Raw genomic sequence first — 19,446 nt, forward strand, 5'->3', positions numbered from 1 at the left:
CCAGGCAAGATTGGGTTGTTTTTAGTAAAGAATTGTTCCTACCAGCCTTTGTAGACATTTCTAGGGACACAGTTAAATATAAATGAAGATATCTAGAGACAGACTTGCAGAGATTATCCCAAATAATCCAGGAGTTAGACATTGGACAGGCTGTCAATTCCAACCATTTGCTTTCCCTCCATACTATCCTGCATCCTGCCGGGGAAAGGAAGTTTCTTTCTTTTATTATTTTCTAAAAACTGAATGATGAACAAGTAAATCTTCTCTTTCATTCCAATACAGGACTGTATATTTAATCATTATTTGTAGAGCCACATCAGGGAATTGTAAGCCAAGAGTGCTGGTCTGCAGTGGGGCGTTCAGAATACAGCCATTTAGATAAATATACCTTTGGCACATTACAAAACAGTTCTTAACCTTGAATTTCAGTTATACTTCATTTTGAAGAGTTGATTTTGAGGACTAGGTCTTGTGGGATAGTTCTGTTTTCTCAAGCTGTATAATATGACTGTTTAATAAATTATTTTCTATCATCCTTATTGTTTACAAACATTTCTATTTATTCAACCTGGATTCTTCGAGCATGTATCATATGCTAATCATTGTTGTAGGTGCTAGAGATATACAATGAAATAATAAACCAGACAGTACCTGTCTTCAGGAAATGAGATGATAAATCAAACATTCATTTCATTATCTTTACTACAATAACTCTTACATCACTTATGTGCCAAAGCATTGTCCTAAGAGTTTGCAATGATTAATTCATGTCTTTAGATAGTAGGTAGGAAGATACATGCTATGGAATAAAAGGGAACAGGGAAATGTGATATAGTATCCTGGATTGAGGATGAGAGAGATTTCTGCTTTAGAAATCACAGAGGATCTCATTGAGAAGATGGCAATTGAATGAGCCCTGAAGGGGATGAGTTAGCAAGCCAAATGAGAAGGAGAGGGCTCCAAGCAGGCAAGTATACAGGACATGAGCCAAGAATGTTTTTTCTTATCTGGGGAAGATTTGAGGTGAGCTGCTGCTGAGTCCCTGAAGGGGAGAGCTTTGCATCTTAGTCCTGACTGTGGCTGTTAGTCGATGGGAGAGACCTGGGGCAGTTTAGAGCAGACCAAGCCATGATTTAACTTTTTATCTAAATAGGATCATACTCTTTGGCCTCTAGATTTCCTTGTTAGGGGGAGTAGGGAGAAGGGGAGGAAAAAGAATAGATGAGATAAAGGCAAAAGCAAAGACTAGTTAGAAAGCCATTTAGATTGTGGTACCAAAAACGGGAGTTGTAACAATGGCAGGAATTAGAACAGGTCAGAATCTGGATAGATTTGAGTATTCTTCAACTGTTATGGTTCCAAATAATTTAGTTTATTGTTTTGCTTCTAGACTCTCTGTATGTAGTTAAATTAATAACCTGTAAAAGCAACTCTTTAAATAATCTAGCAGCACTTATTATTTAAAGAAGTCATGAGTACAATTACTCTATTTAACATCTTTTGTTTAGACTTTCATATAATACAGTATATTTTCAAGTGGAACAACCTGTATTTGGAAATTAAATCTTCCATGCAACAATAGCAATTTAGGTCCAGGATTAACTGAGCTGATAAAACAATGGCAAGCACTAGGTAAAATGTTTAATCCTCTGAAAGGTGCCTATGGGGTAACAAGAAAACAAGAAATACTGAGGTCACAGACTGAGGAAAAGGGGTAAGCTGAGCCATTGTTCAGCTGCTTTTAAATGAAGGGCTCTGGCTAAATCTGAGATACATGAGGATCATTTGTATTCTCAGTTTGTGGGTTTAGGAACAAAACAAATCAAATTCAGGGCCAACCCCAAAGTAGTCTAATGGGATTGCAAAACCTAAGATCCCCAAAGGACTCTATTCTGAAGGTGAGAGAGAACGAAAAGTCCATTCCCCCTTATTCCTTGAATAGAAACCTTCTTTTACACATACCCACACAACTATCCAAGGAACTAGAATCAGGATTTGATTTTCATGACGGTTTGCAACCAGAATTTGTACTACTTGGGTGGTTTGAAAACCCAAGAGTTTAGTTAAAAGTAGGTTCAGACCAATCTATCATATCATAAAGCATCTGTAAAGCAAATACTTTATTTTTAAAGCACTCCTGCACTTCACACTTTGAAAAGTGTTCAGTTCTTACAGTCTTTTTTTTTCTCTAATGTGTTACTCACAGATGAAAATCACAGAACACCTGAAGCCCCATGAGGGGGATCCAGCAGAAACAATAAGCTACAACACACAGTGCATTAAACAGAGCAGTCATACTGCCCAAGAAATAAGTGGGCTAAAGATTTAAAGAGAAACTTCTCTGAAGAGGAAAGAAGGATGGCCAATAGACACATGAAGAAATGCTCAACCTCCCTAGTCATAAAAGAAATGCAAATCAAAACAACGTGGAGATACCACCTCACCCCAGTTAGAATGGCTATAATCAAGAACTCTAATAACAACAGATGCTGGAGGGGATGTGGACAGAAGGGAACCTTACTGCATTGTTGGTGGGAGTGTAAACTTGTTCAACCACTTTGGGAAGTAGTATGAAGGTTCCTCAAAAGACTCCATATAGAGCTCCCCTATGACTCAGCAATCCCAATTTTGGGCATTTACCCAAATGTTCACAAACAAGGCTACACTAAAGCTACCAGCACGACTATGTTTATTGTAGCATTATTTACCATAGCTAAGATATGGAACCAACCCAGATGCCCCTCAGTAGATGAATGGATCAAGAAAATGTGGCATATATACACAATGGAATTCTATGCCTCCATCAGAAAGAAACATTGCCCCATTTGTTAGGAAATGGAAAGACTTGGAAAAAGTTAAGTGAAGTAAGCCAGGCCCAAAGAAACATAGGTCCCATGGTTTCCCTTATTTGCAATTACTAGTATATGTCTCAGACAAGCAGAAACGGTCAGATATGTTAGGTGAAATGAACCCCAAGATAAGGACACAAATGTTTTCTCTTTCTTGCTATTATTTCTAACATATTTATAAGATGATTTCTTTGTTGCTTTGTATGTATCTCCCCCCAGGTATAACCCCTGTTTTCACCATATTTGATGTTGGTATAATTTGTGGAGGGGAAGGGAAAAAACAAATTGTTTCAATAGGGATACAGATGGACCCATTGCAACAATAAGATGTACAAGACATTATGTCGAAAAACGAACTTTACAACTTTGGCGGGGGCAGGGGGGTGGGGGGATGGGGGAGATGGGAAGGGATGGGAAAGAGAAAGGAGGAGGCTATAATGCTTGATAAGAAATGTACTCATTACCTTGCCCATGTAATTTTAACCCCTCTGTACGGTATTTTCACAATAATAATAAAAAATAGCAGTTATAACTATGGGACACAAAAGAAAGTATGTTTAATATATCTTAGATTTCAAGAAGTCATAGAATCAGACATTTAAAAGATAATGGTTGCGAGACGCTGTGCAGGTGTTTTCTGTTACATGGTCACCCAGACTTATCTCTCTCACCCGTTCCTCTAATATGTCTAAAAGAAAGGCATCGTTTAGAACTGAGATGCTTTCATTTTCCTTTGTTCTCAGGTTTGAATCTTTGCTTGGATTAAACCATCCATAGGCATCGGGCTTTGCTCTCGTGACTCCACGCTGCTCCCAGGGCCCACGGACCCCTTCCTGCAGAGACTCCTCGTGGTTCCAGGAAAACTTCACCCCCGACCTTATCTGAAAGTACAGGATGGGCACCATCAGGATACCCCTACCAGAAAACCCCAACAGGACAGGGCAAAGAAATCCCAAAGAAGGTAAGTCTCACCTTGGCATGTACAACCTCCCCCCCATTCTCTGGCTCTGTCTCCCCGACCCTGCTCCGTGTTACACGCAGTCCCTCCGCAGCCATGCTTAAGAGAGCCTGAGCTGGTCTGCTGAGGTCTCTGCCTTCTTTTTCTCCTTTCGTCCTCTACATCTTTCCTAACACTTACGACTCCGTTTCCTAACAAAAACCTAGATTAATAGTTCCCACTGCTAGGAAATGGAGTCTTGAGGGTATCAGAATAAAGCAGAAAACGACTTCAACAGACCAGATCGACTTGAACGGAAAGTTGAAGAGGGATGCCAGGATCAACTGAGCAGAGTCAGGAGACCCAGGCACGGGTGTGAAGGTGGCAGGGGTAGAGGGACTTAAATGGGGGTAATGGGTGGGGAGGGGCAGGGTCCCAGGTAGCTGGAAGGCTCAAAGAGTTGTGTGAATTTACTATACAGGTCTGGCTCTGGGAGCTTATTGTTTGAATAAGCCTCCTGCCCCAGTCTCTCAGACTATCACTATCAGGCTGGGGAAGTGGGTTTCATATTGAGATTAAGATTCTGGGCTGGAGAATTTGGGGAAGATCCCCTGCGCGCGAGGGAGGGTAGTCAGAGGGCCAAGCCAGGGGAACAATATTGAGTTCTGAGAACAAAGCAGATTCCCATCACCCACGCCTGAACGTCTAGCCCCGGTTGTCTTTTGAGCAATAGACCTACGGGACATTTCCCATTAGATGTCCCTTGGGTACTTCCAAGTCAGCATTTCCAGAAAGAAATTCATGCATTCCCCCCCCCCCCCCTCCCCGTGAAATTTTCTATTCTTCCTAGGCTCCTGATTCAGCCTTTGGCATTTAAACAAGAAGTTTCTGTGACATCTTTCATAATTTCTTCCATTTGTTCCCCTTTCTGGATTTGGATGTTATCAAATCAGGACAGCTCTACCACTGACACTTCCTTTTTTACTTCTGCTGTAACTCAAAGTCCCTTGCAGTCTCTTTGCAGTTCCACTCTCCAGCCTCTTGTGTCTTTAAGCCAGGATCCTAGCCCTATCGGATTATTTTTTTCTCTCAAATATAAGTTCAATCATGTCACTCCTGGAGAAAAAGCTTTTGGTTGTTCACCTTTAAAGGTGACAATTCATTGTATCCTGGCAAGTATAATCTCCTTAAATAAAGCACTAACACACAATGCTAGTGCCCCAGTTGGAGTGCATCCTGAAGATAATAGATTTTCATGGACTTTTTCATATAGAATGTTGGCAAACTATACTGACGCAGAGGAGGAAAAGCTCCTGTAAGATCATATTAGATAAATCCTTGATAAAAAATTGTCTGAGCTGATGTGCACAGCAATCTACTTTCCTGCTTTGGACTTGAGGAGCACCAGTCACTGAAAGCAAGGATGCTCACTCAAGCAGTCAGCCACCAGAGAGGTGACTTCACTTGAGATTAAGGAAATGGGGGGAATTAAGGCAATGCTTTGCCTATAATACAGGATCATGGTTGGAGCAGGATGGCACAGAGAAGTAGGAGGAATCCATACGAAAATTGCTACAAAAGGAGGGACAGGGACTTGGGAATTTTTAAGATTTAGTGAAAGAACAAAGGAATTAGGGTAGAATCATTGCTATGGCAAGAAACACTACAATTTCAAGGTTTAATATACTAAAAACTTACTATGGCGTAGTCTCTTTTACTCTGGATTGGTCAAGGATTTAAGAAGGAATGTGTATTGGTCAGCCTGATGTCACTGTAAAGAAACACTAAACATAAGCACCTTGTGACCCAAAAGATTTATCTTGGCTCATAGTTCTGGTTTTGCTAATCCAAATTTAGATGGTCACATCCATTTAGCCTTCTGGATAGGCCAGCATATCTTGACGGGGACACCTTCAGAAGCAAGTACTCATAATACAACCAAACAGCAGAGAAAGACTGTGAGAGGATTTCACAATCCCTTTTAAGGGATTTCCTTCTATGTCATGAGCTCAGGGCTGCCTATCCTATAAGTTTCACCTCCATAGTGTTTTCCAATATCACCCTCCCTGGGGAACTTTTGGAGATACTCCAAACCATAGCAGAATCCTTTCCGGTTACATCTACCTCCCCTGTGAAGTCACAGTTAGAGCACAGCTAGACTTAGCAGAAGGATTCAGACCCAAAGGCTATGAACATTCCTTCTGCTCCAGTTTAATTGGCTGGTATGCAGTTATTTAAATATACTAAATACACTAAAACAGTGTATCTAGTCCCTTAAATGATACGAAAAATATTTAGTAACATAGAAAAAGCAGAAACAATAGAATATTAAGTGGGGAAAATGTGATACAAAATTAAATGTATTCTGGCTATCACTTAATAAAGAAATCTATATTTCCATTTAAAAATTACCATAAAGCAAATAATACATTTACATTTTGATCTTTACCTGGGTATCAGTGTTGCTGAGAGTTAAAAAAAATTACCCAAAGAAAAAATTTTTTTAAAAAAGACAATGGAGTAGTTTTAAAAGATTTCCATATCCCCAGAAATTTACCTAGGAAAGAACATTATACACAGTAAATGCTTAATAAATATTCGTTGATTGAATCAATATGCTATTGAATAGAATAATTAAGTGTAAAAAACCTGGGAACAAAATCTTATGGAACCTTCTTGTTTCCCTAGTGATATTATCTAAAAATGTTGTAATGAATGCACCAAATTATCACACTTGCTTTATATTATTACTCTAATTTCAGTTTTACAATATTTAAATCATATCATAGGTGAGACACTGATTCTAGTGATTGATGATTCTAGTGTTGCCTGAGCTTCATTCATCTTCACTCTTTTAATACTAACTACTGCTTTAATATTTTTACTGAAATCATTTAATTTTCTAACGAACTAACCTTAGCTTTATGCTAAATAATAATGCTAGTAAAATTAGAGGAGCATAGTATTGTTTTTCTTCATATATGAGAACACATATATAATCACAAAAATGAACAATGTTAGTGGGGTTTTTTGGATTTTCCTGAATCATCTTTTTAACCCAACTTTAGCACACTTTGGGAATAACTGATGTATTTGTTATTTACTGTTGTATCTACCTATTTAGTATCTTAGATTCAGGCCTTCTGAGTTTGGGCAACTTAAACAATGTATATTTTAGATGCTTAGCTGGCATGTAGACTTTTGGAATTTTTCCTTTCTAGTTGTTTTGTTTTGCAGTGTTGGTTATCCAGGGCCTAAGACATACTAAGCAAGTGCTCTACCATTGGTTGAATCTGAGCTTTTGTTTTTCATCTACTTTCATGATTTATGTTTATATATAGGTACCAAAAAGTGAATGTCTTAATAGATGCTATGTAGGGTGTCTTGTTTTTATTTTGTTTGTCATGGGGCTTGAACTCTGGGCCTGAATGCTGTCTCTCAGCTCTTCAACTCAAGGCTAGCGCTCTATCACTTGAGCCACTGCACCACTTCTGGTTTTTTGAGTGGTTTATTGGAGAGAAGAGTCTCATGGACTTTCCTGCCCAGCCTGGCTTTGAACCTCAATCCTCAGCCTCTTGAATAGCTAGGATTACAGGCATGAGCCACCTGTACCTGTCTTGTCTTTCTTTTTAATGTGCCAATTTTCTTTTTAACCACTGGTGCTCTATCTCTCTCTCTAGCAGCCCATTTACAAAAGCATTCTGATAGGTTGTAGAATGTTTCTACAGCAAAATTTAATGGATTGGAGATTATATGAAAAATGTTTTAAAGTCCAGCATTCTTTGGTTTGTACATAACTCAGACAACTCAAGTTAGGGAAGTGACTGTTTCTTCTTGAGATTATAATTCTGTTCCCAGGGAGGATGGGTAACCAAACTAAAGAAGAAAAAAAAAAGACTAATGATTAATTTTAGGCTGTGGATGAAGATTTCTATGTGGAATGACAAGGGAGGCTTTCAGGTTTTAAACAGTAATAAATCAGAGGAACTTCTAGGATCTGGGAAATCTTTAGGATATATCCTTGTTTGGAATGATTTATGGGCTGTCTGAAAGTACAGATGTGGTTTATTTCTTGTGGTTGTTATGATTAAATCCATTTTTTAAAACCAAGTATTAAGACAGAAAAGAGTCTCTGCAAGACAGGGTAAAATCAGCAATATAATAACTGAGATTCATACCTAAGAAGCTATTAAACCACATGACTTATTAAGTTACATTATGTAGCTTACGATGGAAAATGTGTTAAAAATCTTTTGTTTCCTGTTTGTAAGACAAAAATCTTCAAGGCAAACCTTGAAAATCTCCAAAGTCTGAAGGATCTCATAAAACTGACCAGTGAACATTAACATTTATTTGGGGTCACCAACTTTTAGGATAAATCCTTTCCTGAATATTGATGACCATGAACACACGGGCTGAGCTATTTATTAATAGTAACTAATAATAATAATAATAATGATAAGGGTGGAGCCGAGCACTGGTTGCTCATGCCTGTAATCCTAGCTACTCAGGAATTTGAGATCTGAGGATCCGTTTTAAGCTCATCTGGGCAGGAAAGTCTCCAATTAACCACCAGAAAACTAGACGTGGTACTGTGGCTTAAAGCAGTAGAGCACTAGCCTTGAGCTGAAGAGCTCAGGGATAGCAGCCTGGCCCAGAGTTCAAGCCCCATGACTGACAAAAAAATAAGGGTGACTATATTTCTGTTTTAAGCAGTCATTCCATCATATATATCTTAATTATTGAACTAAAAATAATAACTAGAAGAGAGCAATCATAAGAAGTATTGAATGTGTATATTGTCTAATGAAGGACTATGATAGATTTTTCCCCCTCATTTTGTAGCTAAATAGGGATATTTGTACAAGACAAAGTATAAAAGTAGAAAACTAGAGAGACATCAAACACTCTAGATTAAGGATCTGTAACAAGTATTCCATTTACTCCAAGCATATGAGCCCTGACCCTTGCCAGACAGAGATTCATTGATCACATGTCAGGATACTACTCTTCTTCTTTTACCCTATAATATATGTCTATATTATGCCCTACAATGTGCCATCTGTTTTGAAATTGGATATAAATGATAAGTAATAAGTGGTGAATTTATCCTCAGTTTTGATTGACCTCATGAGACTTTAAGTGCAAATCACCAAGGGTCACAAATGTATTTCTTGTTTTTTGGTACCAAAATATAATCCACAGAGGTCATATATAAGGTAATAGAAGTGATTCTGCCTTGCATGGACTGCAGGAAAAAGAGCAGACAGCTGTATCTCCTGGCCCTCTCTGTCAGTAACTGAGAGGAATCGCTGGGCTGCACATCCCCAAGAGGCAGAGCAACAGATGAGGCCTATTATTCTGGGAGCATTTCCAACCGCACATCCAAGGACAGTCCTCACAGTGTTCGATGGGAACACTCTGATTTCAGTGTTGCTCTTTTCAGCTACATTGTGTACCCAATAGCCACATTTAGGGGTACCAAAGAGAGTATCTCTACAATTTATGATGGTACAAGCATCGATTAACTTCATAAAGCGATGACATTACCAAAATAACTGTGCTATTTAACTTGATTTTTAAAAAGAGGACAGGTTTGAAGTAAATGGACATACCATGCTGAAAATAAAATTTCAACCCACAGGCTCCCAGGCTAGGTATTTCTTTACCAAATCTCCTATCTCAAAATGAAGACATATAAGTTTGCTCGGTTTTATTAAATAATTGTAACTTGAGCTTGGATATTGGAGGCAAACGGATGGACATGGTAGAAAAAAAAATCCCTGTTTTTCAAAAAGCTTATAGACTTAGACATTAATTTATATGACAAATATTGTGATAGGAGGTAGTTAGGATGACAGGATCGGGTACTGTTTCCTCATAGTGGATCAAAGAAAAACTTTCTGGAAGAAGTAAATGTAAGAAGGAACTGAAAAATGAATAGGAGCCACCCAGGCAAAAGGGTGGAGCAGGAAGGAGAAATAATGTCTGAGATGAAGCAGAGAAAGAGAAATGTATATGGCTTGATGAGTGTTCCAGGATAGCCAATCGCTAAGCGAAGGATTTTAGAGGAAATCCTAGACAATGGGCAAGGAAGGAAAATACACCATCACATCAGGTCCCTTCACCTTATCATCTGATTCCATTAAAAACACACAAATAGGAGCTGGGAAGGTGGCTCAGTAGTAGAGTGCTTGCCTCCCATGCATGAGGCCCTGGGTTGGATTCCTCAGCACCACATAAGAAGAAAAAACCGGGAGTGGCACTGTGGCTCAAGTGGTAGAGCACTAGCCTTGAAGAGCTCAGGGTCAATACCCAGGCCCAGAGTTTAGGCCCCACAACACACACACACACACACACACACACACACACACAAATATTAGCTAGGCACATACCTGTAAGCCCAATTACTTAGCAGCCAGATGCAGGAGGATCAATAGTTTGAAGTCAGCTTGGGAAAAAGTTATGGAGACCCAGCCACTGAAACAAGCCAGGTGTTGTGGCCCATATTGTTGTCCCAGCTATTGAGAGGCAGATAATACTGAAGTCCAAGGCCAGCCTGAGCAGAGTGAAACAGCATTTGCTGGAGATACTACATGCAAAACAAACTAAAAGAAAATGGCTCAAGTAATAGAGCCATTGCCTAACATGTGCAAAGCCCTATACCCAAAATGATCACCAAAATATTTATGTTCATAAAAGTAAACTGTATGAAAGAGAAGCCAGTGCTTCTATGCTTGATTCTGTCCTTCACTATATTCAACAGGTGTATTGAATATCTGCTCTATTCAAGGACTTAAATGACCTTGTAGAAGGTGTACGTAAGCATGTAAACACTGAATGCTTGCCTATTATCACTTAGCATTGCTATGATTATGAAGAAGTAGAAAACCAGGACAGGAATCTGATGCATAGACTGTAAAAAACAAATTGTAGCAGAGGGCATGTCTACAAACAGGTGTTATTCAGTCACCCCAGACTTCCTATTAACCTCAGGATTATATCCAAAGAGAAGAGAATTTTTGGTTCTTAAACTTAGTTTTTTTAAAAAAAGATTCAAAACTACTTCCAAAAAAAAACAACCTCAGACCCTAGTTCCAGTTTTATGTTGCCAAATAATTTTTTATTTGCTTAAAAATATTGCATGCCATATTCCAAACAGTGCTGGGAATACCAGCAGTTAGTTATTCCTGGCTTTAAAGAACTTTGGAAAGGTAAAACAACTGATATGGAAGCAAATATTTTAGGATACGATGTGCTATAGAAAAGAGGTTAATGTGGTTAACCTCCTAACCTATTAGGATCCCTACAAAAATGAGAGGTACACATATCCTGATTTTTTTCTAATAATATAATTTAAGTGATATGGTTGAATCAGCACACTTCAAAAAAATTCTTCAAAAAAATTCTGAACAGAATAAGATGTTTAGAAAAGTTATAAAAGTGATGAACTACTTCCTCTTTGAAGAATTAATCTTTTGGTAAATCAGAAAAGGGGCGGGTAGCAAATTGCATTCCAAAAATAAAACCATTTTCATCAGAAGGAGACATTTTCAATGTGAGACACTTTTCTGTTAGCAAAGGTTAAAGAAAATCAGCCAGTGGCTAGGCTTCAGAAAACTCCATAAGACTGTCCAATTTCCTTTCTTTTTTTATTTTAAAAAAGACTTTATTCATAGTATGAAAAGCATTTGAATAGCTTTCTTCTTAAATGCTACATCAATTTTCATATCTAACCCATGAAAAGCTTTCAGGTTTTATTTGAAACATGCAAAGGTATCATAACATTAACCATTGATATATGATATGAATTGATTTATTTATTCAATAAATAATGAATAAGTAGTAGATGGAGAATACAAATTTTGAAATTTTAACAGCCCAGAGAATTTGTATAGAATGATTAATACTTGTAGAAACTCTTTTTCTTTCCAGGCATGATGTTACACCCCTGTATTCTCAGTATTCTGTAGGTAGATTCGGGAGGATCACAAGTTCTAAACTAGATGGACGACATAGGGAGTTTCAGGCCAGCCTGGGTTACGAAAAACAATATAAACAAGCAAATCAAAAAAACAACTTATTTTGCTTGGTTATCCTTACTTTTCATTTTAAAAGATTAAGGTTACACATACATTTGTATTCAGTTTTGTTGTTGTATGGTGTTTTCTTTTTTGTAGTTGGAACCCAGGACCTCATGCTTGCTGAACAAGCACTCTCCTATGATAGCTGAGCCTCCAGCCCCACTCCGCCCCCACCCACCTGTTTCTTTTCTTTTCTTTTTTTTTTTTGCATTGGTTATTTTGAGATAGGGTTTTACTTTTTGCCCAGGAATCCCTCAGGACCACAGTCTTTCTAGTTAATATTTTCCACTGTCACTAGGATAATAATAGCTGCCTACCAACATTCCTAGCCTCTTCTATTGAGATAGAACCATGCAAACTTGTTATTATTTGCCTAGACTGGCTTGGAACAGCTCACCTGACTCTCCTTAGCATTCTCAAAATTACTTTTTCTTTTTTTTTTTTTTTTGTCAGTCATGAGGCTTGAACTCAGAACCTGGGCGCTGTCCCTGAGCTCTTCTGCTCACAGCTAGCACTCTACCACTTTGAGCCACAATGCCACTTCTGATTTTCTGGTGGTTAGTTGGTTGATGGGTCTCATGGATGGCTTTAAACAGCAATCCTCAGATTTCAGCCTCCTCAGTGGCTAGGATTACAGGCCTAAGCCACCAAAGCCCAGCTTCAAGTATTACTTTTTAAAACAATAGAAGCATATGACAACATTTTTTCTTTCATGTAGTTTTATGCTCTAATAACTTGCATCATAAATCTGCTAAGAAAAACCATTGTCATGATTCACCCTTGGGAATTATTCTGTTGTTGTTGTTTTCAGAATGTAGGGGAGGGAGGGAAAAAGAACTCATAACTCACAACTACTTCTGAAGTTCTTTATGGAAAATATACAAGAAAAGGGAAAGTTTTGTGGAGGGACATTTTAGAGCATAGAAAAGAAGTAATAGGAAATACAGACAAAATTATGAAATACATCCGAATTTATTTTTAATTAAATTTGAGAAAATAGAAAGTTAATAGCCTTTGCAATCTAAATACAATCCTCAATTCTATAATCCAAGATTTGAGAAGCTCCTAAAATTGGGTATGTTCTCAAGATGAAATATAATGGTGGTGGGGGAAGAGCAGGTCTCATCATTTGATTTTAAGGTTTTAGATTGTATTTTACTGCCTTAATTTTGGAATCCCTGCATTAGAAACCAGAATTAGCCTTTACACTTTACTTTTCTTCAAATGCTTTTAAATAAGTTTATAAATTCATAGTAAGCATCTTCTGAAGTGCAAGTTGTTTTACTTGAAAGATTTTAAAATATTAACTATACTGATAGTGCTGTGAATGATAATTCACATCTGTTTAATACAAGTGGACATTATTTTTGACATTTTATTCTTAGTAGTATTAGTGAATGAGCTCAGGGCCGGCTCTTTCATGTTTACTCAGCTGGCACTCTGTTACGTGAACCATACCTCCAGCCTTCCTTTTTGCTAGTTATTTTGGAGATGGAGTTCTACCTGAGCAGCAATCTTCTCTAGCTCAGCCTCTGGATTAAGCCACTAGTGCAGGGCTAAAAACTGTACTCCCCCCCCCCCCCCAGATATAACAGACAATATTTTTATTTCTATTGTATTTTAAATTTTTTATTATCTTTAAGTAGTTATACAAAGAGATACCACAGAATTAAGAAAAGTAAAGAAAGGATCCAATAGAAGCTGAGTAAGAATGTTCAATGGGGTTACACTGATTAAGATGCATTGTATTCATAAACTACTTTGTTAAATGTGCATTATTTTAAATACGTATTTTCATATACTTCAGCATGTGGACTTTCCATGTATGGATCACCCACAATGTATGGATCACCCACAATGGTTCTAATGATTCCTCACTCTGTAACTCACAGTAAAAATTAGTCATTTCCCTATCTACCCAAATACCAATCTAAGGAATTGAGGTTTGGCAATTGGAATGCAAAAGTTAGTAATGCACGAAGTCAAAGACTTGGCTTCAAGATCAATTCATTGTGTTACTCTTGGTTTTAATGGTTGTCATAATGTTATTTTTCTCATTCATATTTTTCTTTTATTCTGAATTGTATTAATTACTGTCTTCTTTCTGCACTGTAGTGATTTTGTAAGTATAGGTAACACCAGAATGAATGGACCAGGAAACTAATATGTAAATTAAACAAGCCATTCTATTCAGTTTGTGCTCCAAATAAATAGGTATTTATACTATACAGCTGTTTAATGTACAAAAATGTGTAATAAACATAATTTATGGGAACTTTGTGGCAGTAATTAATGTGAAAACAGGTAAATCTCGGATCACTGAAGATCTGGACTATTTAAACACTGTAATCTCAGCAACAGAACACCAGACTTTTAAGTATGAGGTGATATTTTCTAGTCAACTAAAGATCCAATTTGTGAGATTATCTTGTTGATTTTTATCGAGTTCTATCATATAGCACACTTGCTAAAGTGGGAGAGTAACACACTTAACTATAGCTGAGTTTCCTGTAAACCTTCTCAGAATACAAAGAAGGATAAAGGACAAGCTTTTGTTCACAATTCAATTTTGTTACACGATGCAGAAGTTGCAAGGTTTTCATCAACAATTACTGACTACTTTTATTGTCATCCTCCTGTGGGAGTTCTGAAAGGCTGAAATGCATTCAAGTAGCAGGAGAGTGCACAGTGTGTTCTTTGTATTAAACAAAGAATACAAGAAAAAAATATTCGCTCTTATCCAACATGTAGCAATACAGCATCAATACAAACCAAACAGGCACAAGCTGAAAGCCTGTTGGAAGCCAAGGGAGGATCAAAATTAGGGTTTTTAGAGGTGAACAGTATAAAGGCAATACAGTTATTTGTGACAGAATTTTTATGAAAGAAAGACAGACTGAATAAGACAGCAGCGGTTCACTTTAAGGACTCCATTGTACCATATACACCAATAAGCAGAAGAGTTTACAAAAATGTTCTACCATTAGTGTTCTTCAAACAGACCATTCGCAATCGATACATTGCTGGATCCTAATTTATTGAAAATTGTGGCGCTTTGTAATTTTTCCTTAAGAAAATGTTGGTTATGGGTGGGGGTCTATTAGTGAAATGCCAAAGCTTACTTAGTAATCAGTAATTTTCAGTCAATTAATGCCATTTTAACAGTTTAACAAATTCCAACCTTAGATAAAAAAGCCCTAATCATTTCGGACTTACATTACTCAAAGACCTAAATAAAGTGAATAAGTATAGATATAAATATATATATATGCATAACAAAAGTATAAATTGATTTACTTCTTTGACATTAGAAAAGTGAAATACCTAATTAGTGAATGTCTTTCAAATTTATGATGACACCTGACAGATAATCTCAGAACTTTCTAATTTAATGCACTGTTATAATTGGCACAATGGATCATGGTAGCATAGCTGTCAAAGTCAGATTTTGAACAACTGGAAGTATTATTACTTTGTGAGAGAATAATGTAATTAGTAAATAGTGCTCTTATGGTAATAGGTATGGTAGTTTACAAATGCCAGACTATTTTTCACAACACACCGTTGGTTTATACTTGCCTGTATGTGTGGAATTAGGTGTAGCAAGCAATTTGTTTTGTAGAGAAATGCCTCTCTTACCACTTGCATCTTTTCCCTGTGGCTTTGTGATTGACAATATTTAAGATGGCAGCTTTTCAGCCAGCCGAGATGCCCGAGTGATGATCACAGGCAGAGTCTTACTTCCAAACCTGCTGTAGAAATGTCACATAGCAAGACATACATAAAATTTGTGCTTGAAGCCAAGAGATTTTTGGAGTTTGTCACTTTTGCCAACATAGCCTCTCCTGTCACAATACTATATGCATTATTTTAAAAAAAGCCAGAGTCAATCCTTGAACATCATCTTCAATAGTAAAAGACAAGTTCCCTATCTTAATTCTGCTTTGTTTTTCAAGAGTCTCTAATAGTTGCTACTATCTTTAGTACTTGTATCAAATGACTGGAATATCACAGAGCTATGCCTGGACAGAAGTTACATATTACAATGCACAGGAGTGAAAAGACTGAGAGCCACGGCAGGCAGAGTCTGTCTGTCTGTCTGTCTGTCTCTTTCTCTCTCTCTCTGCCAATCCTGGGGCTTGAGTTCAGGGCCTGGGCACTGTCCTTGAGTTTCTTTTGCTAGAGGCTAGCACTCTACCACTTGAGCCACAGCACCACTTCTGGCTTTTTCAGTTTGTGAGGTACTGAGGAATCGAACCCAGGGCTTCATGCATGCTAGACAAGCACTCTACCACTAAGCCACCTCCCCAGCCCAATGCTTTCTGTTTTTAAAAATTGCATTTTTATTTCATTTCAGGATAATAATTCCTTTAATCCATTTAGTAATCTATGGAACAGGTATAATCGCTTCTGATTTGTTCCTCTGCTTTTTCCTTAAGGAAACATTTAAGAATATATTTAGCCAGGCACTAGTGGCTCACACCTGTAATGCTAGCTATTCAGGAGGCTGAAATTGGAGGATCCAGGTTTGAAGCCTGCCCTGGCAAAAAAAAGTCCCAGTGAGACTCTTATCTCCAATTCAATCACTCAAAAATCAAAAGTGGCATTGTGGCTCAAGTGGTAGAGCACTAGCCTTGAACACAAAGAGGCTCAGGGACAGTATCGAGGCCCTGAGTTCAAGTCCCATAATTGACAAAAAAGAAAAAAAGAATATATTTAGATCTCTGTAAAACCAGATTTTAAATTTAGAATTAGGTGCTACCATGTTCTTCCCCCCACCCTTACAAAGCAGGAATAGTAAGAGTTTAAATATGCAGAATTACATATTATTCTGCTATAATGATTACTTCTGAGGAGTTTTATTTGTTCATTTACATCTATTTGGTGGTAGAGTCTCACTACGGAGTCTAGGCTAGCATTGAACCCTCTCTTTGCCTGCCTTAGCCTCCTAGATGCTAGAAGACAGACTTAAGCCGCCATGCCTTGCTTGCATGGGGAAGTTTAGAGAAGAATCCTCTATGATCTTAAGTTTTACTCCTAACTTCAAATATAGTGTTATAAAGATGTAAATAGCATGAAAAAAATTGATAGAAAATAGTCTGAACTGAAAGCGCTCACCCTCCCCCCTGACAGCCATATCTTAGAACTATCTTTGCACAGAATCATCTCCTCTCCTCTTCCTCCTGAGCAAGGCACCCAGAGGTCTCAGAAGAGAGCCTGAGACCAAGGCCACGTGTGGTGCTGACACCCAGGAGACTCAGATACCCTTGGAACTTTGGTTCACTTCTCCACTCACAGTAAGATTGCTCTTCCACATCCTTCCATCTCACCCCATTTCCATCGGCTCTGCCTGACTTTATTTTTTTCCTGCCTGATAAAAAAGAATCCTAGTTTTAAGGAGGGGTGGTGTCACCATTTCCTTTTCAGTTGGGCTCCTTGATTGCACTTCCCTGGTTTTCCTTTTGAATAAAACCTGTTGGACTGTTGAATTGGCCTTTCTGCTCTTTTTTTTTTCTTGCAAAAAAATCTGCTTGAAAGAGTATCTTTCTATGTGACTTTTATCTGGAAGGATTTTTTTTTATTTTACTTTAATTGCCTATGGATAAACATCCCACTTCTAAGGAAAGAAGCTTAAAATCTACAAAGACTCTTTAAGACTGCCCTTGTATTCTGGAGTTTTAAATACCGGGTCAAAATATGTTCATTCTGAAAAATCCAAATAGTCTCAAGCTTCCATATTCAGTAAGACTAGAGTAGAAGAAAGACTCTCCACTGTTTTCCCCAAGTTCTTAAAGAAGCAAAGTGACAACAATTTGAAAAAATTTAAATCTGTACATTACCTTATTTTGGAGGAATAGGTTAAGAGGTTGTTAATGTGGTCTTACTGTTTATAAGAAAAGGGTTTCCTGGGGGAGGGAGGAGATTATGCTTTTAATTGTTTTATTAACTTTGTTCACAGGCAGCACTGTGATCTTCTGCCTTCGAATCCCAATTTTATAAATAAGGGATTCTCTATGAATATTTTGGTCCTTGGCAGAGCAAGAAAGGAGTAAAATACAGTGCTGGCCACTGCACGGTAGAGAGAAATGGCAGCGCTAGATAGCACCACTGCCACCATTTTTTTTCTCTGCTTTGGTACCTCTGTCTCTTTACTTCCTCTAGTCTGTGCAGTTGCACACCCCTGACCCTCCCTTTAGTCCTGTGAGATATCTGATAATGACTTTGGGCCCACAACTATTATCTTTTTAATTCTTCCTTTTCTGAATGGAAGATGATTAAGAGGCAAAACTAAACCATTACAGGAAAGGTAATTCTAGTTAGGAATTTGATCTGATCTTTCAATCACTTGCAAATGATAGTTCTTTCTATGCATAAAAGTGCCTTTCATTATAAGGAAAAATGGTTGAAGCCAGAGGTAATGACTAGTGGATCTGGATTGCTGATAATTCTGTCAAGAACAGCATTAATTATTTGCTGAGAGTGAGCATAGAGATACCATTGGAATTTACTGGAAGATATCTACCCAGATAATATTAGTATAATTTCTGATTTCATACTTTTCACTATTTTTTTTTTTACACACACAAGGTATCTAGTGTGTGATGGATAATTATCCATTGAACAACAAAAGAAGATATTGCAATTGAGAGATAATTGTACAGGAAAAAATCATAGTTTCATAATCCTCCCCTCTCTGAACATGCCAGGGCTGCAGTCTGCCTATTTTAGCCTCCCATCCACAGGGGGGATAACAAGCAAGCAATACCATATTCAGTTTCTTCCTTTGAAATGGATTCTCATGAATTTTTCTACCTGGGCTGGCCTGGAACCATTATCTACCCAATAATGGCCGCCCATCTAGCTGGGAAGACAGATACACATCAGCTGATGGCTCCAGCTGTTAATCAATAGCCTCCCAAATAGCAAGGATTACAGGAATGAGCCTCTGGTGCCCAGGTCTGTTTTCCTTCCTTCCTTCCTTCCTTCCTTCCTTCCTTCCTTCCTTCCTTCCTTCCTTCCTTCCTTCCTTCCTTCCTTCCTTCCTTCCTTCCTTCCTTCCTTCCTTGTCAGTCATGGGGCCTGAACTCAGCCTGGGCACTGTCCCTCAGCTCTTCAGCTCAAAGCTAGCCCTCTACCATTTGAGCTACAATGCCACTTCCAGCTTTTTCTGCTTATGTGGTGCTGAGGAATCGAACCCAGGGCCTCATGCATGCAAGGCAAGCACTCTACCACTGAGCCACCTTCCCAGCCCCCTAGGTATTTCTTATGTTTTCAACATATACACTATCTTGAAACAGGGCAGTCATTGTCTTTTACTATGCAGTAGAACCTGAGGTGTTCTGAAATGTGGAGACAATGCTACTGCCGGTGAAGTGTTTATATGGATTCACAGTGTTTCCATGAAGCTTGGGCATAGTACAGAATATTATCATGGAAGATAAAGAAGAACACTATGTAAATAGAGTTGGAAATCTGTTTATATTGGGCTGAAAATTCTGCATCTCAACCTTAACAATCTTGCAGAGATGAAAGATATTTAAATTCAAGACAACCCTTGATGAATTAGTATGATTGC

The sequence above is a fragment of the Dipodomys spectabilis genome, unplaced genomic scaffold (genome assembly GCF_019054845.1).
Source record: "Dipodomys spectabilis isolate Male_0828 unplaced genomic scaffold, ASM1905484v1 ptg000009l, whole genome shotgun sequence".
NCBI classification, from domain to species: domain Eukaryota; kingdom Metazoa; phylum Chordata; class Mammalia; order Rodentia; family Heteromyidae; genus Dipodomys; species Dipodomys spectabilis.